This window comes from Cicer arietinum, chromosome 2 (genome assembly GCF_000331145.2).
Source record: "Cicer arietinum cultivar CDC Frontier isolate Library 1 chromosome 2, Cicar.CDCFrontier_v2.0, whole genome shotgun sequence".
Classification (NCBI taxonomy): domain Eukaryota; kingdom Viridiplantae; phylum Streptophyta; class Magnoliopsida; order Fabales; family Fabaceae; genus Cicer; species Cicer arietinum.
This window is the reverse complement of record NC_021161.2, coordinates 13,623,811-13,629,556: the sequence shown is the minus strand read 5'-3', so window position 1 is coordinate 13,629,556 and position 5,746 is coordinate 13,623,811.

The following is a 5,746-nucleotide window of genomic DNA, read 5'->3' as shown; positions in this document are numbered from 1 at the left end:
TTCTTGAATGTACTTATTATTGCTGAAGAACGGAACCATAATTTTCATGTAGTCATACATACTATCTAACTAGCAGCATTGGCACATGAAAATCTGGATCTTCAGAAAAACTATCTATGCTCAATAAAAAATAATAAGAACCAATGTTGTGTCTGAAATTATAATATCTCACTCTAAAAATGGTCAACAACTAGTGCCACAAACAAGCATCCTAATCAACATCAATCCAAAGCAGATCTTAATCAAAATCACATTCATAATTAACAAGAAGGGCACAACACTGTAATTGATCACAATCAAAAAGAGTCAATACCCTAACTCAAACAAAACAAGCCTAATCAACAAAACTATATAACATGACAAACAAAACAAAGAAGAAACTGAAAAACAAAAAGCACCTGAAATTCTTTCAGTAGGCTGATTCCTATGAAGCTCCACAGCATCAATTGTAAAGATAAAAGCAGCATATAGAAACCCTAAAAATACCCATTTCAAAATACCCATTTTTAATGAGAAGATGAAGGTGGTGCAACAATAAACAAGTAAAATAAGTATTATAAAGAAGTCAAATTTGGTCAACAGTAGAAGGTTAAGACGTCACAAAGGAAAGTGGTTGTTATAGATTTCTTAGCAAAGGAATTAGCTAGAAGGAAAGGGATATTGATTCTTATTTGTTCTAAGAAGCAACAGAGACATGTTAGAACAATGAGAGAACAACGAAGAGTGAGTGAATTTGCATTGAAGAAAGAAACAAAGTTGAAAATTGAAAAGTGAGAAAGAAGATGAATTTGCCAAAATTTAGAGGAGAAGCTCAACGAACTTCGCGGGCTTCTAAGTCTAATGGTGATCATTTGAGGATTGTTAGTGTTGGAGCTGGAGCTTGGGGGAGTGTTTTTACAGCCTTGTTACAAGACACTTATGGAGAAAATATGCAGAAAAATATTCAAATTTCAGCAAGAAAATAATAAGAAAATATGCAGAAAAATCTCAAAACTAATACACAAAAATGAAACCGAATTAAAAATTAAACAAAAAAACTGAAAACGAAAATGCATCAAAATGTAGAAAATTTGAAAACGAACCTTAAAATTATAGCGGCGAAGAGAATAAGAGGCGACACGCCAAGGATGACGAAGACGGCGCACAGAGAGGAAGGAGGATGGCCGGGACATAAAAAGTGAGGGTGGAGGTGGACGGCGGTGGCAGCAAGCCAGGAAAGGAAGATTGATAAAATTAGGGTTTTGTTACTATTTTAAGAGATATAAGGGTATTTAAGTAATTGTATTTATGTCGGGTGGGTGCGGGTGCGGAGCGGATTTGATAAAACTGGGAAAATCCGCACCCGCATCCGCATCCATTAAAAACGATTTTTCCCCGTTAAATGCGGAGCAGTTCGGGTTCAAATGTCATGCCTACTATACTTTATGAATCTCGAATACTTCAAAAATAGATTGTATATGTAACAAATGCATTTCTTATATTGATACTTTACATATATGTATTTTAGATTTTATAAAAATCAAAAAAATCAAAAAGTGAGTTTTCTTTTTATTTTCTTTATTTTTTTTATATATGTACACAATTCACCTTAAGATGTTTCTACTCTTGAATTAAAAAAATTCTCTTTTGATTGAACAAGACTTTAATTTTTTTTATAGATAAGACAATTAAAAGTGCTTTTAAATAGTTAGCTATTGAATAAAATTAATATTTATTTAAATTCTTTTAACAATATTTTTTTGTTAATATCCTAACACATAAATTAAAATATATTATAAAAATTATGATCATTATAATTATTTATTTATGAAGAATCATAATACATATTTCTTTAATTATAAGTATTCTACATTTATATTATATTTTTAATAAAATTTGTGTTAACCTATCCAAGTCGTATCTTATTTCAAAATTTAAAAATCTCACGCATCTATGTATATGTATCATACCGCATCCACACTCCTACTACATATGCGGACATTATACATTATAATACTAGTACTAGACCAAGAAAGATTATTTCATTATATATTTAATATGATTAAATTATTTTTAAACCAAAAAGAAAAATTGAATTGTAATGAGATGTAGATATGAACAGTTTTATGTACCATTGAGTTTAGTATTTTTGAGATAACTTAACATTTTCTTAGTAATTTAATGGTTAGACTCACACGGTAAATGAGTAGAAATGGAGAATTTCATATTCAAACTCGAACCCTTACATATAATTGTCCTTACAACTACACTTGGGTTGTATTTATCGGATAGACGCCTTGACATTGATTAGTGAAACTTGAGTAATTTAAGTTTAGTAATATGATGTAAAATAGCCAACATAGGGAGTATATAAATACATAAAGAATTGATTCGTTGTGGTCCTCACAAGAACCACGTGATAGTAATGATACTAATTGGGGGACGGGATACATCAAAAACCAAAAAGTGGGATGTATGACACATTAGTTAAACAAAATACCATTGGGGTTATGTACATATCAAGTATGAATATCTTTTTTCCATTGTTCATGAGAATCAATTACCTAAGAGGCATTTGGAGTATAATGTGAAACACGAGAAAGATGACCTGAAATAGGTTTTGTTTCTTTAAAGTGTTGCAAATTCATCTTTCATGGTAAAGTACCATTGAGAGTCTTGTAATGCTAGTTTCACTCATCAAGGTTTAGTATGAGTGAGATGTATGGATGGTCCAGGTTTGGAACAAGTTTTCATAGGATGAACAACATGAGGAGGATCAGAGAGGGAGAGGGATTAGCCACTAGACGATGTGGAAGGGTTGTATGAGCTAACATATATGGATGTGCTGGATGTGGTGGTCAGAGAATGGGAAAAATTGTGATTAAGAGGTATAGCGGAGTGAGCAAGGGTTGAGAGAGAAATATGAAATCTTGAAGTTGATGTAGAGGTTGGATGTGCAGGGGAAAAAACAGAAGGCAGAGAAGGGGAATATGGATTTATATGAGAGATAATTAGTGGAATTTAGCTGCCAAAGAGGTGCACAGGTGAAAGGGATACAAAAGTAGGGATTGAGATGAGGTAACATGGTTGGAACGTAATAAGGAAAAATAAGGAAATTTATATTCATTAAAGAGAACATCTTTGAAGATGAACAATTTTCCACTTGTAGAGAGACACTTGTAACCTTTATGGAAAGTGGAATATCCTATTAATAGACTTTTAAGATACCTAAAATCAAATTTATGATAATTGAAGAGTCTCAAAAGAGGAAAGCATGCACAACGAAAGACCTTTAGAAACTGGTAGTCTAGAATGTTGCTTATACAGGATAAAATAAGGAGATACAAAGTTAATAGAAGTTGAACTTAGTCTATTAATAAGGTGAACAACAACAGTAAAAGAATAGTTAATTAATCTATGATGATTTTCTATACAATTAAGACGAGTCAAAATTAATATCAATGAAATAATTATATATAATTTTAATCTTGATCATATAAGAAACTATTATAGATTATTACTAAAATTTATATATATAGTGTATATGATATTATTGATCTATATGATGATACATTAATAATATGATTTAGATCTTTAATAGTATTCTCTAAACGTTTATTTTCAACATTAATTTTAATTAAGGTCGTACTAATGAGTATACTAAGAGCATTGGTTAAGGACTATAAAAAAATTAACTTAAAAATACAAATCAAATATTTATCAAAGTAATAAATATATTGTTTCCATATAAAAGTTATTTCTTTTACTTTCTTAAACAATGCCCTAATTATTAAGAGCACTTGTTTATATAACCTAAAATTCAGAACTTTTGATTTAAATATCAATTAAAAAAAAAATAACGTTTGATCTCCAAAATATTTTTCATGAATACTTTTACTCTATGCCGTTATCTTAAAAAAAAAAATGCTAAGATTGTAATAATTAATTTGTTTTTATTTTTTGTTAGAGAGAGTGGGAGAAAGTGAGAATGGAGTTAGAAGAGAAAGGAATTAGGCAATCATCAAGAATGTTAAAATCGTGCGTATATATATCTAGTGAAAAAGAAGTTTGTTATGTGAGAGTTAGAGGAAATATGTTTAGCCGTTTAATTAAACTTAAGAGCTGAGATTAAATCCCACCATTAATCATTATTTTGTCCTCTTGCAACTAACCAAAACCAATCGACCCACTATTCTATTAGATAATATTATTATATATTAGTCGTACCACCATTGTCAAACCAGACGTCTCAGTGATTGTGTTTGTCGTATTTTTCTGTCATTATTTGTTATGGCTGGTGTTAAGGATGATTCTCTTCAAGCTGTTAGTGTTCACCTCAATGGACAAAATTACTCTTATTGGAGTTATGTGATGAAATTTTTTTTGATTGGAAAAGATATGTGGGGTTTTGTTGATGGAACTTCTGTTAAGCCTACAGATAAAAAGAATGAAACTCAATATGCAAAAGATCTGAAAATATAAAATGTTAGTAATTCAAAAATTATTACTTGGATTAATAATTCTGTTGAGTTGTCTATAGGAGTACAACTAGCAAAATATGATACTGCTAAAGAGATTTGGGATCACTTGAAATGTTTGTATGTTCAGTCTAATTTTGCAAAACGTTATCAGTTGGAAAGTGATATTATAACCCTTAAGCAGAACAGTATGACCATTCATGAATTCTATTCGGCAATGACTAATCTGTGGGATCAATTGGCTCTTATGGAATCACCTGAGTTGAAAGCTGTCAAAGCATACATTGATCAAAGAGAGGAGCAACGTCTGGTTTGGTTTCTAATGGCTCTTTGTGATGATTTTGAGGGTGTTTCTAATGGCTCTTCGTGATGATTTTGAGGGCCTTCGTGGGGGTATTTTGCATCGTTCCCCCCTTCCTAATGTTGAATCAGTAGTTAGTAAATTGTTGGCAGAAGAAATCAGACTTAAGACTCATTCTGGTGTGTTAGATAAGGAAATTCTCTTACCTCCTCCATCTGCTTTTGTTGCTCCTGTTCAAAAAAAAAAAAAACATCTCAAGGGAGAGTTGGGCTTGGTAATGATGAATGGGCATTCTGCAAAGAAAAGGTCATTGGAAAGCACGTTGTCCGAAATTAGGGAGAACACATAAGAAGAATTTTAGGGGGCCATCGTTCAATGTTTTTGCTTCTGCTCCTCCTACCATTGACTCTAGTTGTGGTTCTGTATACTCATCTAAGACTGCTTCTCAAATATCTGATATTGCAGAACAGCTTCAAAGACTTCATGCCACTCAATCACATGCCATGTCTGCCACCTCTTCTAAAGGTTTGAACTCCTATGATATGTTAGGTATATCTCCTTCCATATGGATTCTTGATTCTGGAGCATCTCATCATATGACATACGATGATAAATCTTTTGTGTCTGTGAAACCTGCCTCGTCTGTGTCGGTTATGACTGCTGATGGCACTCCTATGCCACTAGCAGGCATTGATTCTGTCTCCACACCTAACTTGTCTCTTTCTAATGTTTATTATATTCCTAATCTTACTTTAAGTCTTGCTTCTGTTAGTCAAATATGTGATTTCGGTTATTCGGTTATGCTTTGAGTCTTACTTTGAGTCTTGTTGTGTGCAGGATCCACATTATGGGAGGCTGATTGGGACATGCCATAGACAGGGGGGACATTACGTTTTGGATGACCTACGACTCCCAAATACTGCACCCTCAACAACTACTGCTGACTTATGATCTAGTTTTCGCTTGAATTCCTTATCTTCTAATTTTT